Raw genomic sequence first — 20,996 nt, 5'->3', positions numbered from 1 at the left:
TGATATGTCTGGACGAATCAGCTTTGCTAGTTATTCATTGTTGAGAGTAAAATGTGCGCTGTAATTTCCCCCCTCCAAAGCATCTCTTGCCCTCCCCGCAGAATACAGTCCCCCAGTTTGAGAACCTCTGCTCTAAGCTAAGGTCAGGGAATGAAGAAAACAGTTGAGAAAGAAAGCTTGCTCCAAAGTCCCTACCCCACCATGCCATCCGCTGTAGCATGCTGCAAGAACTGTTAGCAGCTGGATGAGGTTATGTTGATGTGAAGATAACTGTCTTCATTCTTCTCAGTTACTTCACTTAGAACTAAAAGGGCAATTGTGCTGTGCACCACCAGCTGGAAGCCACCTCCATCCCATTCACTGTTCCATGGCCAGCCACAAAGCAAGGAACAGGGGGTGGGGAAGAAACTTGGGAGTGGGTGTGACAGGGTGCTGAGCAGGAAGACTGCAGAACCCGCCCCTTGCCACACCAGCCCCATTTAGGTGAATAAAGTGGAGCTGGCTGGAAAGAACTTGCCCTAATTGGGGAATGAGAGCCAGCTGCCAGCCCAATTAGCCCAGGGCTATAAAAGAGGCTGGGAAGTAGGAAGCCAGGGTGGTGGGATGGAGGAGAGTGAGCGAATGTAGGCAGGGAGAAAGCCTTTCCCTTCTGGGTTCAGACACAAGGAACCCAGAGCTGTGTATGCTGTATGGCGTGAAGGTGGTGGGAGCACAAACTTGTAAATAAAAGCACCAGTGGTTTCAGAACCCGAGGGTCTCTGAGTGATTTTATCTGAGCCTAGCAGAGGCAGGAGCCAGAAGAGTGCGCTCTGTTACAGTGGGACATTAGGAACACAGGTGATGAGTGACAATGGAGGGTATGTTAGACCAAGGAGGACAATTTGTCACAGGGAATCAGGGACCTTTTCTGGGGAGTGAGGAGAGAGACAGAGGGGAAGGGATTCGGGTGGATTTGGGACAGGGGAAGAGAGACAAAGATCTCGAGAAATGGGTAAAAATGAGAGAGAGAGATACAGAGGAATCATAGAACTGCAAGGGACCTTGAGAGGTCATCTAGTCCAGTCTCCTGCACTCATGACAGGACTAATTATCTAGATCATTCCTGATAGGTGTTTGTCTAATCTGCTCTTAAAAATCTCCAATGATGGAGATTTCACAACCTCCCTAGGCAATTTATTCCAGTGCTTAACCACCCTGACAGTTAGGAAGTTTTTCCTAATATCCAACCTAAACTTCCCTTGCTGCAATTTAAGCCCATTGCACCTTGTCCTATCCTTAGCGATTAAGAAAAACATTTTTTCTTCCTCCTCCTCCTCCTAATCATTTACATACTTGAAAATTATCATGTTCCCTCTGTCTTCTCTTTTCCACATTTAACAAACCCAACTTTTTCAATCTTCCCTCATAGGTCATGTTTTCTAGACCTTTAATCGTTTTTGTTGCTCTTCTTTGGACTCTCTCCAATTTGTCCACATCCTTCCTGAAATGTGGCGGCCAGAACTGGACACAATACTCCAGTTGAGGCCTAATCAGAGCGGAGTAGACTGGAAGAATTACTTCTTGTGTGTTGCTTACAACCCTCCTAATACATCCCAGAAGGATTTTTTTTTTTTTTTTTTTTGCAACAGCGTTACACTGTTGATTCACCTTTACCTTGTGGTCCACTATGACCCCCAGATCCCTTTCTTCAGTACTCCTTCCTATGCAGTCATTTCCCATTTTGTATGTGTGCAACTGATTGTTCCTTCCTAAATGGAGTACTTTGAATTTGTCCTTATTGAATTTCATCCTATTTACTTCAGACCATTTCTCCGGTTTGTCCAGATCGTTTTGAATTATAATCCAATCCTCCAAAGCACTTGCCACCTCTCCCAGCTTGGTATCATCCACAAACTTTACAAGTGTACTCTGTATGCCATTATCTAAACAATTGATGAAGATATTGAACAGAACCATACCCAGAACTGATCCCTGTGGGACCCCACTCGTTATGCCCTTCCAGCATGATTGTGAACCACTGATAAGTACCCTCTGGGAATGGTTTTCCAACCAGTTTTGCACCCACCTTATAGTAGCTCCATCTAGGTTGCATTTCCCTAGTTTGTTTATGAGAAGGTCATGCGAGACAGTATCAAAAGCTTTACTAAAGTCAAGACATACCACGTCTACCGCTTCCCCACTATCCACAAGGCTTGTTACCCTGTAAAAGAAAGCTATCAGGTTGGTTTGACACGATTTGTTTTTGACAAATTCATTATGATGGTTACTTATCACCTTATTATCTTCTAGATGTTTGCAAATTGATTGCTTAATTACTGCTCCATTATCTTTCTGGGTACAGTAGTTAAGCTGACTGGTCTGCAATTTCCTGGGCTGTCCTTATTTCCCATTTTATAGATGGGCACTATATTTGCCCTTTTACAGTCTTCTGGAATCTCTCCCGTCTTCCATGACTTCTCAAAGATAAATCGCTAATGGCTCAGATATCCCCTCAGTCAACTCCTTGAGTACTCTAGGATGCATTTCGTCAGGCCCTGGTGACTTGAAGACATCTAATTTGTCCAAGTACTTTTTAATTCGTTCTTTCCTTATTTTAGCCTCTTCTGTTCCTACCTCATTTTCACTGGCATTCACTACGTCAGACGTCCAATCACGACCAATCTTCTTGGTGAAAACCGAAACAAAGAAGTCATTAAGCACCTCTGCCATTTCCACATTTTCTGTTATTATTTTTCTCCCCTCATTGAGTAACGGGCCTACCATGTCCTTGGTTTTCCTCTTGCTTCTAATGTATTTGTAGAATGATTTCTTGTTACCCTTTTTGTCTCTGGCCAGTTTGATCTTGTTTTGTGTCTTGGCCTTACTAATTTTGTCCCTACATACTTGTGTTATTTGTTTATATTCATCCTTTGTAATTTGACCTAGTTTCCACTTTTTTTTTAATTTTTAGATCATTGAAAATCTGGTTAAGCCAGAGTGGTCTCTTGAAGTACTTCTTATCTTTCCTGCGCAGTGGGATGGTTTCCTCTTGTGCCCTTAATAATGTCTCTTTGAAAAACTGCAAACTGTCTTCTATTGCTTTTCCCTTTAGACTTACTTCCCATGCGATTTTACCTAACAACTCCCTGAGTTTGCTAGAGTCTGCCTTCTTGAAATCCATTGTCTTTATTTTGCTGTTTTCCCTCCTACCATTCCTTAGAATTATGAACTCTACTATTTCATGATCACTTTCACCCAAGTTGCCTTCCATTTTCAAATTCTCAACCAGTTCTTCCCTATTTGTCAAAATCAAATCTAGAACAGCCTCTCCCCAGTAACTGTCTCCACCTTCTGAAATAAAAAATTGTCTCCAATACATTCCAATAACTTATTGGATAATCTGTGGCCTGCTGTGTTATTTTCCCAACAGATGTCTGGGTAGTTGAAGTCCCCCATCACCACCAAGTCCTGTGCTTTGGATGATTTTGTTAGCTGCTTAAAAAAAAAGCCTCATCCACCTCTTCTTCCTGGTTAGGTGGTTTGTAGTAGACCCCTACGATGACATCACCCTTGTTTTTACTCCTTATATCCTTACCCAGAGACTTTCAACAAGTCTGTCTCCTATTTCCATCTCAACCTCAGTCCAAGTGGATACATTTTTAATATATAAGGCAACATCCTCCCTTTTTTCCCTGCCGGTCCTTCCTGAGCAAGCTGTACACTTCTATACCAATATTCCAGTCATGTGTATTATCCCACCAAGTCTCTGTGATGCCAACTATGTCATAGTTGTGTTTATTTACTAGCATTTTGAGTTCTTTCTGCTTATTCCCCATACTTCTCGCATTAGTATACAGACATCTAAGTTCTGTCTTGTTTTTCCTTTATCCCTGCTATAACAGCTCATGCTCCCCCCAAATTCCAAGCCTTCTCCCAGGTCTCCATGTTCTTTACTTATGGTACCTGGGCTTTGGTTACCTGCCCCCTTCGAATCTAGTTTAAAGCCCTCCTCACTAGGTTAACCAGTCTGTATCCAATTATGTTCTTCCTCTTCCTCAATGGATGGACCTCATCTCTGCTTAGCAATCCTTCTTCCCGGAACAGCATCCCGTGGTCAAGAAAGCCGAAGACCTCCTGGCAAAACCATCTTCGCAGCCAGGCATTCACCTCCAGGATGCATCTGTCTCTGCCTGGCCCCTACCCTGGACTGGAAGGATCAAAGAGAACACCACCTGCACTCCCAACTCCCTCACTCTTACTCCCAGAGCCCTGTAGTCACTTTTGATCTGCTGAGGGTAATGTCTCGCAGTATCATTAGTGCCCACGTGGATGAGTAGCAAAGGGTAGTAGTCACAGGGCCGGATGATCCTCAACAATCCCTCCGTAATGTCTTGGATACTGGCCCTTGGCAGGCAGCATACCTCCCGGGATGCCATATCAGGGCGACAGATGGGTGCCTCCATCCCCCTCAGAAGAGAGTCACCAATCACCACTACCCTGTGTTTCCTCCTGGGAGTGGTGGCTGTGATCCTCCCAGCCTTGGGGATACATGGCTTCTCCTCGTCCTCTGGGGGTGATTTCTCATCACTCATTGCCAGGGCAGCATATCAGTTTTCCATCGCCATGGTGGGTGGGTTGGGGTAGGGGTGGAACAATGCCTGCTGTCAGAAATAACCATCTGCCAGTGTCTTCCCTGTGACAGAGCCATATCCTCCTCCTCTGGTGGTGTGACAGCAATCCTCTGTAGCTGGATAGCTTCCTCAGCCTTGGATGTCTCCATGTGAATACTCTCGAGGAATTCCTCATGGGCACGGATGCTCCTCAGCCTAGCCACCTCCTCCTGTAGCTCTCCCACCTGCTTCCTGAGAAATTCCACCAGCAGGCACCTTTCACGCTGGATGGTCCCTCCAGCCTGGCTTTCTGAGAGTGGGAAATGCAGGCCACAGTCTCTGCAAATCCACACCAGGATCTGGGTAGTGGCATCCATGATTAGGCTGTCTGTCTGGATAAAGGGGCAGGTGGAGGAAACAGGAGCAGCGTTGGCACTGGCAATGCAGCCCTTCCTAACCATAGCGACTATATTACAATTCCCTCCTACAAACTCCCTCTCAAACTCCCCTGTTCGCTAGCTCCCCTTGGTTGCTTAGCCTCTGGCTCTTAAGCCCTTCTCTCCTAGGTCAGCCCTACTCCCTCGTTAATCACACAGGTGAGGGTGATCACAAAGCTAATTGAGGCTGATCAAAGATGATCAAGGATGATCCACGGAACAAAGGCTCAAACAGGCCCCAGACACACAATCCCAACTGACCCAGTAACTGAAATAACTGAAATAACCTGAAAGAGAAAGAAAAACACAAACAGCCAAACAAACTCACTCACCCCAATGTTAGTACTCGCACCTTGTTCATTCAGCAGGGGAATCTCCTTCTCCCACTCTCAAACTTCCCTGTTTGCGGGGGGAAGATGAGTAAAACTCAAAGGAGAGATGAGGGCATGAAAAAGTGCGGGAGGTTAAGAGCTAAATGGTAGGCAGAAAAAAAAAAGAGGAAGCAGCAGATCAAGATGGTAATATATCAGAACATTCCCCTTCCCTTCCCTTCCCCCACCCCCCCGACTCAAATGTTGACATTACAACAAAACAAGGATACTGATGACTAAAAGCCCACTATGGAACTGAATTCTGAGCATTCATCCGACTTACACCAACTATTTTCAAGCCACAAGTAGTCAAGGAAAACTAACAGGAATTTAAAGGTTTCTCTAGTTAACAGCAGCTTAAATAAACATGGTCTCAACATAATTAGATGCAGAGAAAATTCATTAACCTAATATTCCACCATAACAGCTTCTTCTATGTAGTTATGGTCTATCAAGCAAATAGATATTTATGGAGCTTTCAAAGTCTGAATTAATAATAATAAATAACATTTAGCATTTATGTAGCTTTTATATATTCAAAGTGCTGTGTAAACATTAACTAATTAAAAGCCCAGTCCCATTTCCATTTAAGTCAATGACAAAAGTCCTACTGACTTCAGGGCAGGATTATCCTCACAAAACCCCTGGGAAGCATGCAATTACAATCATCCCTATTTCAAAGGTCGGGAGACTGGCTCAGAGACCGTTTAAGTGAGTTGCCCAGGGGCACATAGAAAGTTATGGGAAGATCTGGCATTAACGGTCAGGATTTCCTGACTCTGCATCCTATATTTGTTCCTCTAGACCACTCCACAATATTACTGATGACAGCATGAAAAAAGTCTCTTGTGTGCACACCTCCCCGCCCCTTAGAATGTATATAGAATAAATCCATAGGGTCCAAAATATGGGGTGTGGAGAAAGAGAACATGGGAACACTAGTGATCAGATTAAAAATCATTTTTAAGAAAAAATGTCTTTCCAGGTTTCTTCAAAGAGGAAAGAGCTGGAGACAAACAAGTGGAGAAGGGAACACCCCAAAGTGTGATTCCCTTTCCTCAATTGAAAATGAATAAGCAAAAAAGCCATGCTAAGATCTCTGGGAAGCAGGTGGTGTCTGAGTGCGCCACTCAGATGGTAGGTCTCAAATGGTAATTATGGGCTATAAAAACAAGGAAAATGCCAATTTACTGCAACTCTGTCACTTGGCACTGTGAAGATGCGCCAGTGGGGGGGGAAGTACAGGGAAATTCTCCCTTTGTAACTCCACAAAGGGTTGAGTGCAAGAAAAATGTAAGGTAAAAAGAATGACGGGTAATTATAGGCCTGTCAGTCTGACATGTATCCCAGGCAAGATAATGGAGTGGCTGATAAGGGACTTGATTAATAAAGAATTAAAGGAGGATAAAATAGTTAATGCCAATCAACATGCGTTTATGAAAAATAGATCCTGTCAAATTAACGTTATCTTTTTTTGATGAGATTATTACCTTTATCAACCAAATTTGTAGTGTTGATGCAATGTACATAGACTTCTGTCAGGCACTGACTTGGTACTGCACAACATCTTGATTAAAAATCTACAATGATATAAAATTAACATGGCACATATCATATTATTAAAAGCTGGCTACCTAATGGGTCACAAAATATTACTGTAAACAGGAAATCATCATTGAATGGGTCTGTTTCTAGTGGGGGTCCCACACAGATCTGTTCTTGGCCTTACATTTTTTAACATTTTTATCAATGACCTGGAAGAAATTTCACTTAAAATATTAAAGTGACAAAGACACAGCAACTGAAATGTAACTACTGCAGATTTACTACTTTACTTACAGTTTAGAACAAAACAGATACTCCTTGTATAAATAAGGGCATTACTATACTTTTTGAAAGGTCTAAATACATAATTATATAGTCTAGGAAGTAATTCACATGTTAAAAGCTCCCTAAATACATATTTGCCCAACAGACCATAACTCCTCAGAAGGAATCATTGTGGTCTACGGGATAAATTCATAATTGCATAGCTAATAGTTTTAAACTGCACTTTAATAGACCTTTTGGGGTTCCTAAATTACTGCTAAAAACCTTTAAACACCCTATTTGTGCTATGGGTCTGATTCAAATTAAAGAGTCACATTCTGTATCATGTGTTACCCAGAGCACAATTCCGTTAAAAAAAAAATTAATAGTTAAGGTTCTACGTCCCAAGTGACATGTTATCCTTTTTCTTACCCTCTTGCTCTAAAGTATATGTTCTCAACTGGAGACCATCATGAACGTGCAGGCGTGTGAATAAGTGCCCAGGTGTCAAGACCACCTGACCCTTCCTATATTGCTAAATGGCAGGGGATGGTCTCTGCTACATGTGAGAAGGATTCTGGGCAAGTCATGGTCTGGAAAAGATTAATAGTATTAACAGAGTCCTGCGACCAGTGAGGGATCTTACCCAGTGTTGTCAAATCTCTCAGTGAATGGTATCACAGGTCTCATAATATTTGTTTTTATTCCTAAAGCCCCAGCTCCTGGATTCATACAATTCAGATAAAAAAGTAGTAAGATTCTAGCCTTCATGGTTGTGAAGAAAGTTTGAAAATGTGACCCAAGTGCAGTGTCAGGACTCAGAAACCAGAAGGCAAGTGAAAAAAACAACCCCACATCTATTATTGTTTGAAAAACTTTCATGATTTTCAAGCCAATCTCATGATTTTCAACAGCCTGACTTATGATGTTTGAGTGCTTGGGGTTGGCAGTACTGTCATTTGTATAGCAATGCCTAGACATAAACAATGTTATTGAAGATGTAGACTTCTTTAGACTTGGCTTACAGCCACCTGTTGTCTTACCTTTTAAAAAAAATATAAATTAGACCATGTTATGTACCTGTAATTAAGAAAGCTTTTACCTTCAGCTCAAATCAGTGCTGTATTGCACTTGGAGTTGTGGGAGCTGCTTGTTAACACTCCAACAAATTGAAGTGACAGGTGATTTTCTTGCCTCTGAAAGAGTTCACTCTCATTCTGGATGCTACTAAATCATTTCTGTCCCCTTATTCAGAGGAAACAGAAAAATATGTCTCCAATGGAAAATTATTTTTATTCAAAATGCCCCCAGCAGCACCAAGTAACAGATATTTACAGATATTTCAAAAATAATTCCTATATCACCAGTAATGCAAAATATTTGTAAGAAATCAAGTATAAACTTCTCTAGCAATGTGCATTTAATATATTTTGCCAAGCAGTTCTACCCTTCATTGGTTATGGTTCTGAAAAAGTATTCATATACTAAGAAAATGAATGACTAGGCTTCCCAACCCTCTCTCCCTTCTCTCTACAAGAAGCTCAATGTTAAAATCTTGGCAGCGTATCACTGACTCAAAACAGATGAAGGTCAAGTTTGATGTTAATATGTTCCAGACATACCTTTTCCCACTCTGGATGAACCCATTTAAATCAGTTTGATCTTCAGCCAATCGAACAAAATGTCTCTAACCTTAGGTACAAAAAAAACGTGTACAGGCTGAGCATTTGATTCAAAATCTCTGAGAGTGTGATATTTATGGTGGCTACAAATCCCTAAAATGAAAGTCTACATTGGAAATCTTTGAAAGAAAAAGCAGGAAGACAAGAAAAAGTAGCATTGAAGAATAAGTCTTTACACAGAGCTTACCCAAAACTACCAAATTATTTTTAGAAGATAATAAAGACTCAATATCATGAGCTAGCGTTATCTGCACACCGGAGACCCATCTCAGCCAGGCAATATTAAATTATACATGCAGCTATTTGTAACATACCATTGAGAAGTCAAAGTTAAACCTCGGGTGCCATAACTGTCAAACATCTGGATCGATAGAAAAGAGAATTCTGATCGTCTCATAAGACGAAGTCAGTAAGGTATGTCAAGAGGTATGACAGGATTGTGACATTTGCTATCTCTAGCATTTTAATGAAATATGGCCTGGAGATTACTGACTGGTAATTAACTAAATATGTATCTGAATCCAAAGTGATTTTTCCCTGAATGAGGGAGGATGTGAAGGGACAGTCTTTGATCCAAAGAAAGAAAAACAACTGCTGATCTTTGACATGTGCACGCCAGGTTGTTGATTGCATCTTGGAGAAGTGCATGTCTTATTTACTTGTTGTTTTAAAGGCAGGAATATGGCACAGTTGGAACTATGCTGAGGTAGTAAAAAAAAACCTAATAATTTGTGACTTGAACAGCTTTTCTGAACAGAGATTTTTTTCCCACAAAATGTTAAGTACAATCCACAACCAAAGAAAATCCTTCAGATAAATTACAGCTTCCACCTTACTGAAGAAGTGGAACCGCTAAACACTGAGGATGGGGTGGAGATTAAAGATAATCTAGGCCTGGTCCAACATCTAAATAAATACTTTTCCTCAGTTTTTAATAAAGGTAACAAGGACCTCTGTGGTAGAAGTCAAACTCAAACAGTTTAATGGAACTAAATCGGGGGCCCAGATATTCTTGGATAGAGACTATTACAGGAACTGGCACATGAAATCGCAAGTCCAAGAGCAAAGGACTTATAATGAATCCGTAAACTCGGGAGTTGTACCCTATGACTGGAGAATTGCCTATTTTTAAGAAAAAAGAAAAAAGTGATTCAGGACACTACAGCCTTGTTAGTTTTGACCTCAAGGTCTTGGAACACATTTTGAAAGAGAAAGCAGTTAAGGACATACAGGTAAATGGGATAAAATACAACATGGTTTTACAAAAGGTAGATTGTGCCAGACCAACCTGATCTCTTTCTTTGAGAGGATGACTGATTTTTTTATACAAAGGAAATGTAGTAGATCTAACCTACCTGGATTTCAGTAAGGCATTTGATACATTTCTACATGAAAAATTATTAGGGAATTGTAGAAGATGGGGATCAATATAAGAATTGAAAGATGGGTAAGGAATGGTTACAGGGGAGTCTACAACAGGCCATACAGAAAGGTGAACTGTCAGGCTGGTGGGAGGTTACTAGTGGAGTTCCTCAGGGATCAGTCTTGGTTCCAATCTTATTTAACATTTTCATTAATGACCTTGGCACAAAAAGTGAGTGCATACTAATAAAATTTGCAGATGACATAAAGCTGGGAGGTATCGCCAATAAGGACGACGACCAGAATATCAAACAAGAAGATCTGGATGATCTTGAAAACTGGAGTAAAAAAAATGGGGTGAAATTTAATAAAGTGCAGGGTCATGCACAAAATGTTTTGCTATAAGCTGGGGATTCATCAGTTGCAAGCAACAGAGGAGGAGAAAGACCTGGGTGTTTTGGTCGATCACAGGATGACTATGAGCTGCCAGTGTGATGTGGCCATGAAAAAGGCTAATGCAATCTTAGGATGCATCAGGTGAGGTATTTCCCGTAGAGATAGGGAAGCGTTAGTACCATTATACAAGGCACTGGTGAGACCTCATTTGGAATACTGTGTGCAATTCAGGTCTCCCATGTTTAAGAAAGATGAATTCAAACTGGAACTGGCGCAGAGAAGGGTTACTAGAATGATCAGAGAAATAGAGAACCTCTCTCGCAAGAGGAGACTTAAGGAGCTTGGCTTGTTTAGCCTAATCAAAGACAGGCTGAGAGGAAGTATGTTTGCTCTCTGTATATCCATCAGGAGGGTTAAATACCAGGAAGAGAGAGGAATTATTTAAGTTAAGTGCCAACATTGGCCCAAGAACAAATGGATATAAACTGGCCATCATCAAGTTTAGGCTTGACATTAGAAGACTATTTCTATCCATCAGAGGAGTGTGAAGTTCTGGGACAGCCTCCCTGAAGGATTTGTGGAGGCAAAAAATCTAACTGGTTTCAAGACTGAGCTTGATTAACTTATGGAGAAGATGGTATGATGAAATTATCTACAATGTCCTGCGGCCCATATGCAACTGCTAGTAGCAAATATTACTCCTGAGGGAATTCTGCGCAATAAATAAATAAATAAATAAAAAATCTGCAAACAATATTTTAAAATTCTGCAAAATTCTGCATATTTTATTTGTCAATAAATAAATGTGAGTCTCCAGCATGGCAGTGGGAAGCACAGGTGACTGGCTGCACAGAGGTGGGAGATCACCTTGCAGCCCTTCCCCTCCCTCTTCCCCTGGGCCACAGACTCAGCAGTGAGGCTGCAGCCGGCCCTGACACAGTGCAAGGGCTGGGCCTGCCCTAGAAACACTTTGGCGCCATACTCCTCTGCAACAGACACCCCAGGTGTGGGCAGGCAGGCTGAGCGCAGCAGGATCCAAGCGTATGGGGGGGGGAGGGCAAGAGGGTTCTGCGTTGGGGCAATCTGGGAGTGGGCGGCTCAGTGAGGAATTTGGATGCACAGGGGCTCATTGGGTGGTTCTGACTGTGCAGGGGAGGGTCAAGGTGAGGGTGATTGGGGCTCAACACAGGGGGTCTGGGCACTCACTGTTGTACAGAAAACAGGATGGCTCCCAGCACACAGAAAGGGAGCACAACCAACATAAGAACCCAGGAGGCAGTATCCAGCTGCAGAGTCAGCAAGTGGCACCCTCTTTCAGCCGGGTAGTCCTGCACTCGCAGAAATGGAGCCGGTGGGGGGGACGGACACGACAGTGGCACATCACCCAGTGTGTCCCCCATGCCTCACCTCTGTTTTCTGGACATGTGCAGGAATAAAATGTTTCCAAGGGCCAGAGATGGGGAGGGCTCTAAGTTACTACAAAGAATTCTTTTCCAGGTGTCTGGCTGGTGGATCTAACTGATTGCCATATTTGGGGTCAGGAAGAAATCTTCCCCCAGGTCAGATTGGCAAAGACCCTGTTTTTTTGATTGGTTTTTTTTGGGGGGGGGCTTCCTCTGTGTGGGGCATGGCTCATTTGCTGGTTTAAACTAGAGTACATGGTGGATTCTTTGTAACTTGATGTCTTTAAATCATGATTTGAGGGCTGCAGTAACTCAACCAGAGGTTATGGCTCTATTGCAGGAGTGGGTAGGTGAGGTTCTGTAGCCTGCAATGTGCCGAAGTTCAGACCAGGTGATCACAATTGTCCTTTTGGGCCTTAAAGTCTACACAAAACAAGGAAAGCAAAGAAATTCAAAGTGCAAGCTTCTTGATTCATGGATCACAGACCCAATAAATGGCAGTAGCTTCCTTGGAAATGTTATGGTCAGTCATGTCACTCCTGCTGCCAAATGTACATACACACTAAATCTTCATGCAAAAAATCCCGATTTTTTTAAATGGAAAAACATTCCCAGAAGTGTGTGTAGTAACCTAATTTAAAGTCACAATACTGTGTTGGTTATTTCATACTTCAAAATGTCAAAAGTTAGTAAAGCAACACACTTAACATGTGCTTACTTTTCTATTTTAAAGTGAAAATATTCTGTGAATTACAAAGAAGCCTGTCATTAAGCCAGTAAATTTGCAGTTATAAGGTATAAAGTCTTTAAATCACTATTTGAGGACTTCAGTAACTCAATCAGAGGTTAGGGGTCTAGTACAATGTGCAGGAGGTCAGACTAGATGAGCACGATTGTAGCTTCTGACCAGAGGTGGCTCCCGGCATCACTTCTAGGGCACTTGGCAAGCACTGCATTTAAAAATGTGTCTAGAAAAGTATGTGTTTGCCAACTGAAGAAAAAGCTAAGAAACAGAAGATTGATTATTCTCTGCTATTTAATTTATCAAGGTGCTAAAATGATAGACGACAACTAAACTGAAGCCCCAGGGAAGTATGTAGACAGCCATTTTGCAAAATTAGGTTGCATAACTAGTATATCTCAAAGCACTACAGAATCTAAATCTATGTCTGAGGTTTCTCAGCTGAAAATGTAATGTTGTAGCCCTAATATCAGATACAGACAAGTGATGGGGGAAGGAAAATAGTTTTTGTGCATAAGAATTCATGAGCAGGCAAGTCACAAAGAATGTACTGCTTTCACCAGTTCTTAGAAGACAACAAAAAGAGAGGTAAAAACAAATAAATCATACTATTCTGTGCAAATGCAATACCCTGCAGTAACAAAAGTCTGTACTTACATAGAAATTATGTAAAATCAATTTATGTGAGAACACTATGGAGTAAGTCGGGTAGCGTGAGCAATAGAATGAATTATTTTATCCATAGCTAATAATAATTAATGGAGATATCCCATCTCCTAGAGCTGGAAGGGACCTTGAAAAGTCATCAAGTCCAGCCCCCTGACTTCACTAGCAGGACCAAGTACTGATTTTGCCCTAGATCCCCAAGTGGCCCCCTCAAGGACTGAACTCACAACCCTGGGTTTAGCAGGCCAATGCTCAAACCACTGAGCTATCCCTCCCCCACGCTGTGGTATATGCACACAAGTCTTGATGGGCAATCAGAAAACTAGGAGCACGGGGGATGAGGGTGACTGCATGCTGCTTCTAGATTTTAAAGCATGTATACTATTTTAATGAAACATAACTTTATCCTGATTGCCATGAAAGATTCAGAAAGCACTGACTTATTTCTTTTCAAATCTTTATAAATTCATCTTATACAAAATTGACAGTTCCAAAATCAAAATACCTGCTTCTAATAGGATCTGTTTATTGGGATATTACAATACATGAATGTTCTATACGACGGTAGCTTCAGAACAGAAGTTAGAGTAAACAACACACTATAATTCTGGGTATTTGTGAGCTAATAAGTAAAACACGAATTCAATTCCTCTAGAAGTAATGGAGTGAAACTGCCCATGCAATTATTTTCAATAGAATAAGTCCACTCTCATCTCATTGTAGCAGACTATAGTTCTACCAGGCTCCTCATGCACTGATTGTTGATTTGAGCAGTCTCCTAATTTATATTACATTACATGAATTTGTCTTTATTATGCATAAATAATGAAAAAAAACCTGTCATTAACCAGACGGCCATTAAAAACCATCAAAGCTGTCAATTACATGATAAACCAAAATATGTGTAGTGACAGATGAAATTTGATTGCAGTTAAATGCGGAAGGATGATGAACACCGCTTGTGGTACACATATTGCAAGATTCTTTTCTTCCTCCACAGCCGCACGATTCTGAACTTTTAAAATACCAAAGCCAAATTAGAAGGGCTGCTGCATTTTAAATGAAGATGGTAAAAGTTAAAAATCGCAGAATAGTTTGCATCCCCCTCTTCCCCGACTTACTTTGGTGTCTAAGCCTTTTAAGCCAAAGCTAAGATGGCTGCCCCTTCCGTGATCTTTTTCTGTCTTTGCATGAACTCTCATTAAAATAAACAGAAATGAGCAGAGCTCTAGGAAGAGCATGAGAGCCTGAGCCAGCTCCCATTAAAGTCAATAGGAAGATGGAAGGTAAGTCAGCCCCTTCGTTATCACTAGTTCTATAGCAAGCAGACAAAGATGTAATAATGATATGGGATGGCAATTTTTTAAACATAATGGGACAATTAACTTACATGCAACTTAAGCACATGCTTAATTTAAGTACTTGCTTAAGTGCTGTCTTGAATAAGAATGTTTTTATTAATCAGAGCTTTATAGATTTGGAAGACACTATTCACGTTATTGCAAATGTACTCAACAAGCCTACATGGTAATCTTGCTTGAGTCACTCCTAAAGTGTAAGCAGCAGTGTATTTTTAACAACAAAAGAAACCCATCAAAGACACATAGACTAGACATATGCCTGCCTAAACAAAGTGAGTGCATAACTGTATATGCATAACCTGTGATTTTTCCACCTTGATGGTGTGTATTATATCTTCAGTGGTTTGTCATCAAGTCCCTAATATTGCAATCATATGTACACAAATAGAATGGGCACTGGTGTGCAACTGCATTGGAGTCAACAGAGCTCTGTGCAAACACAGGGATATGCTCATGCAGATCCATTTGTAAGTTTGGGGCCTGACCCAAAGCCCACTGAAGATAATGGGAGTTAGGAAAGTATCCCTATTCAGGACAGTACTTCAGCAAGTCCTTAACTTTGGGATAAAAACAACAAGGATGCATCTGAAGAAGTGGGTTTTTTTACCCACGAAAGCTTGCCCAAATAAATCTGTTAGTCTTTAAGGTGCCACCAGACTCCTAGTTGTTTTTGTGGATACAGACTAACATGGCTACCCCTCTAAACTTTGGGATGTAATTATTTGCCTAAAATTAAGCACATCCTTAAGTGTTTTCCTGAACTGGGGCCTTAGGCTGAATATCTGAAGTCTGTCTGTCTTCTGTGCATTTTCTGGGCACCTGTAAGTACACTATAAAATAACATATCAACATAATTCAAAATGTCAAATTGTATAGCTAAACAAGGTGAGCATTTAATGCAATATTCATTATATTCTTCCTATTTTTGAGATAAGGTCTGTATTTTTACACTAACTCTAGACATTTCAGGATTTTCATTGTGAGAAACGGTTGAGAAATAAAAATACTTTAAAATGGTAATATATAATTTATTATCCCAGGTCAAATGAATGACAACATTCTAGTGTATAAGGAATGTACAATTCATGTGAAAAACATTAAGCTGAATGGTACAAAGCCAATGAGAGTTGAATTTACTCTATATGATTGGATGTATAGCCTGATCAAATTAGTAATGTGACTTATTGAAGATGATGGGTGTAAGATAAAAATAAATTTCTATGTTTATTTTAATTTCTAATATATACTCCAAAGAGGATATTAAATAAATTATGTATTACAAATGTTAAATAATCACTGTATTTTTCCGTTTCTGTAATTATATATTTATGGATAGGGCATTTGTATTCTATAACCATAATACCATGACTGATAAATTAAGTAATGGATTCTCTGAAAAGGTTCCATCATCCTATTCTGCCAGCGGGAGGGAAGGAATCTGTATGTGATGGAGCACCAGTGAAAATTGATTAATTTATTCTCCGTGTACACAAATAAATCCACAGTCTTTTGAAACAGCTGTTTTATTTTAAAAGTTCTGGCCAGTTAGCAGAGGAAGACAGGGGAGGAGGACTTGTGAGAGTATGGGAATGTGTAGGGAGGATAGAGAAATTCACCTTCTATAGACAGAAATATAGAGGTTCATGAAATTTCTTGTAATGCATAAACCATTAATGCAATACAAAATACTGGGGAGTTGCTACAATCCATGTACACACACCTCCATCAATGATCTACTGCTAGCACCTAAACCTTTGAGGCTAAATTATAATTGATTTATTTGCACCTTTTTCCAATGTCAAAAAGCTATCCTTTTGCAGGTCTAACTTCAAATACAAATTGCAACAGCTCATCCGTATTTCATGTTTTGCAATCCCTCTCAATTTCCTTAGATATATATGTGAGAACCTATTCACTGCATTATCAGGTTGCCTTGACACACATGGCCTCTATCCCATACTACACTTGGAAATTAAACATTTTGCCTAGTTTAGGACACTAGTTTAGCTTGTAATTTCAATTTTATCCATAGTGGCTGATTTGTATACTGTAATATTTTAACCTGAAACATACTAAAAGCCAACTCTGTGAAGAGGAAGACAGGTGATTTTTGGGTAGGAGTGCGTGGTGAGAAACTAAGTGAGGTTAAGGGTTGTTGTGTGGCTATATGGTAGGGAGTAGGAGTGGATGGGGTTACGATCAGTAGGAAATGGGGAAAAACGATTGCAGGAAGGGTAAAGTTTGGGGTGAACGGACAAAAGTTGCAGGGAACGAACAAAGCGTAAAAAATTAAACATATTTTGCAATAATAAAAATATATTTAGTGTAGTTAAAAATGGAAAATAAGAGCTCAGGGTTGGTTGCAATCATTATACTAGTTGATGGATAAAACGTTTAAAAAATGTTGCATTCTTTTTAGATAAGCTGTATAGGGCACGCATTCACTCTATGCTGGTAAAGTGCCTACTTTTGGGTGCTATATGAACAACGGCAAAGATGGAGCTTAAGGTTTTCAAAGAAGCGTACCACTTGACTCAGCATTAACAGAATGTCACATAATTCCTTTCAAGATGTCAGTGATTAACCGAATCTTAAAACCATTCACTGAACCTGGGTACATACAGAGATCAAGGGCTGTATTCTGGCTTTTAAAAACTTACATATGTAAATCCCCCCATGGCCTCCCATGGATCTTCTATGCAGCCAAAGTATATTGGCCACACTGTGTTGTTGAAGAGTCTTCACAATATGTGATTCTAGTCTAGTCTATTTAGGATTATACAACAAACTAGTTATCTGAATAGAGATTTCAAATATGACCATGAAAAGGCCCTCATTTCCACTATACAGTATACAAAGCATAGTAAAGAATAGTGTATGTCTTATGTACAATACACGTTGCCCACAATATTCTGCCACAAAGAGGCAGCCTCTACTAGTGCATAATGCACAGCAGCTGTTTGGATTGAACTGTAAATAGAAATGCTTTAAACACATTTATTTATGCTGATTATTAGAGAGTTGTCACTTCTGATACCCAAAGATACAGGATTAATATACCTTTTGCTACTTTCTGCAAAGAATACTATTGAGGATTGGAAATAAAAACACTGTCTGCATTTTTTTCAGGCCACAATTTAAACTTCATCACCAACCTGAAAAATTCTTTTAAAAGAAGATACCAATATTATTCACAACACAGACATCATGGTTCATTGTCTGATCTCTGCAGACAATTTTAATTGCCTGATGCATTATGAAGCAGTAGAAATCAAAGACTAATCTTTACAGAACAGCTGTAAATTTTAAGCTTGTAGGTGACTATGTCAGCACTTTGTGATTCTGAACTAATGATTAAAGAGATAACATGAGCACACAGAATTCTCTCCTCACCCTGTCCACGTTGAATGAATTGTATATCTCAAACCGAAGAGCCAGCTATTGTTTTATCACTAAACTACACAGAATCCCAGATTTGACCAATTTTCAGATTATTTTTTATTACTTTGCTAATTTCAAGTATTACAACAATGCACTTTTGTTAACAAAACAAAAAAAGTAAAAGCAACACCAATATTTTCACTATGTACTGACCCAAAGATACATTGCATGGATTATCATGATCTTATCTAAGAGGATTATAGGGTAAAATAAAAATCCACTCCAGTGAAATGAAATTGAGTTTTCAGAGAAGGCAGAAACTGCTTACTACACTAAATTTCTTACACAGGTAGAAGAAAGGCAAATGTGGAAAGTTACCTACAGTGGGGTAAAAAAACCAATGTTCATCTTTATAGTGTGTAATCAAATTACTTACTGTTCAGAATACAGATTCTGTGACCAAATCTTTTCTTTGTTCAGGATTCCAGGTTTCTGTAAGAAAAACATTAATTTGATTTCTCATATGCATAAAACAAATCAGGTCGTTTACTTCATGCCACAGGTTCGCCTTTTTAGTTAACTTGTGTACGCTCTAAGGGTACATCTTCACCACAAATGCAGGTGTCATTGCAACCCGGGTAGGTATACCCCCACTAGTTTAAATTTAGCTAGAGCTGGTACTAAATTTTGCTAGCTTTAACAATAGCAGTGAAGACGAGGGAGTACAGATCCTGGTGTGGGCCAGCAACCAGAGAACATACACAGAATCCCGAATGGGCGTGTAGTGAGGCGACTAGCCCGCATCACCACAACTTTACTATCACTGTTACCCAGACCAGCTCAATCAAAGCTATCATGGGTATTTCTACCCGTGCTACAATCACAGCTTCATTTACAATGTAGACATAGCCTAAGATTTACAGCCCAAGTTTACCATGGGAGGGGACAGAGTGGGAGGAAAATCTTCAAGGTTCCCTTTCCAAAGATTCCTTTGAACCCAGTGGTTTTGACTCTTGTATCCTGCAGTAGAAGCAGAGAGTTTGGCCCCCCCAGAACCCATGGATTGTCCAATATCTTCTGAAATCTGGGCCTCTGAGGCACTCCTGAGGCTCTCCTCAACTCTTATGCTGACAGGCCTTCACCTAGGGGCAATGCCCACTGAAATCCTCCACTTAAATTTCACATTCTGGTTGTATTAACTCTTAAACAGGGTCCCCATGAAAGTGAAGAGGCTGGAGACATACACTATTTCTTCCCTGTTACTGCCACAGCCTTCTCCCTCCCCTGCCAGAGGAAGAGTGGGGAAAATGCTGCAGGGGTGCCTCATGCCTCACTCCACCTTGTCATGCAGTCAGTTATATGATAAGCAGTGATCACAGCAACCATTGTCAGGTGTTTTATAGGCATCACAGCAGAGATGAGTTTTAGGGCTGGATTTGGAGGAGTGTAACATAGTGACTTCACAGTTTGTTACAAGGAGCAATTCCCATGCATAAAGGCAGCATGGTAAAAACAGGAAGGTGTTTGAGGGAAAATTGGACTACTGGGCAAAGGCAGGCATCATTGGCAGAACTCGATGGTTGCTAGGATATAAGAGATTAAATGGAGAGAAGGGCCAATCTTTGAAGGAACTTAAAAGTGAAGATGAGCAATTTGTCTGATACAGTGGAAACTAGAAAGCCAGGTGGAGGGTTACAAAGAGAGGTAAATGCGGTTGTACTTTTACCTCAACCTCTCTACAGAAGAATAGCACTGGCAGTACCTAGGGCTGGGTTCTTTGAAAACCTTTAAACCATATCATATTTTTAAAAAAGATAATTTGTTATTCCCTCCATCATCCCACTCCAAATTAGTTAACCCTGCAACTATGTTTTATGACACAATTAGCAAAGGACTCAGCATGCAAATTATTGTAAATCTGCTTCCCTCCTTTTTTTTTTTATTAAAGCATTAATTTTAGCTCCTGTGCTGTTCTTCCAGTCACTGTGGTGCCCCCAAACCCATCCTTTCACATGTCACAGCTAGAGACACCTGTTGGACAATGGAGCTGGATGGGTTACATATTCCATTACATTGAAAAAAACATTATTTTGCAGCCTTTGGGATAGAACATTAATTTTTAAACTTTTTCAAAACTATATGTTCTAGCTCCTCCATCTAGCAGAGTCGCTGGTATGACAAAATGACGAAGAGTTCTGGAGCAATGAAATAATAGAAAATTGACTGGCAGGATTACAGGAGACCATTATTTCAAAAAGAAGAGGTTAGGTTTAGAATAATCTAGCAACACATAGCTGTGGGATGAACTAATTTCCTCCCCAGATTTTTCAGTTCAACTGTGAGTAATCTCATGCATGCATATAGAACAATGACTTTGGTCATTCTTAGATACAATATAAATTCTGTTGATTCTGCCATTGTTGGGCCTAATCCAAATTCCTGGATGCCAGCTTCTTATTTCTACAGTGGGCTGAACCAAACCTCTAGATCAGGGGTGGGCAAACTACGGCCCGCAGGCTGGATCCGGCCCATTAGGGCTTTGGATTTGGCCAGCGGGATTGCCACCTCTGTGGCGCCGTGGGCCCCGCGCCGCTGCTGGAAGCAGCCGGAACCACATCCCTGCAGCCCCTGGGGGACAGGGGGAAGAGAGCTCTGTGCGCTGCCCTCGCCTCCAGGCACCGCCCCCAGCAGCTCCCATTGGCCAGGAATGGGGAACCGCAGCCAATGGGAGCTTCAGGGGAGGTACCCACAGGGGAGGGCAGCACACAGATCCCTCTGCCCCCCCACCCCCAGGAGC

At 40.8% G+C, this 20,996-nt stretch overlaps 1 protein-coding gene across 1 annotated transcript in view; it reads right to left on the bottom strand.

Annotated features, from left to right (window-relative positions):
- SYT1 (synaptotagmin 1) overlaps positions 1-18,688 on the bottom strand; it is a 313,691-nt gene extending 295,003 nt beyond the window's left edge. Inside the window, exon 1 of the mRNA XM_029910863.1 lies at positions 18,636-18,688. The gene's annotated coding sequence lies outside the window, so the exon portion shown is untranslated. The remainder of the gene's footprint in view (positions 1-18,635) is intronic.
- Positions 18,689-20,996: the final 2,308 nt, after the last annotated feature.

The sequence above is a fragment of the Terrapene carolina genome, unplaced genomic scaffold, assembly GCF_002925995.2.
Source record: "Terrapene carolina triunguis isolate 2854851 unplaced genomic scaffold, T_m_triunguis-2.0 Scaffold68, whole genome shotgun sequence".
Classification (NCBI taxonomy): domain Eukaryota; kingdom Metazoa; phylum Chordata; order Testudines; family Emydidae; genus Terrapene; species Terrapene triunguis.
This window is presented reverse-complemented; position numbering and strand designations above follow the sequence as displayed.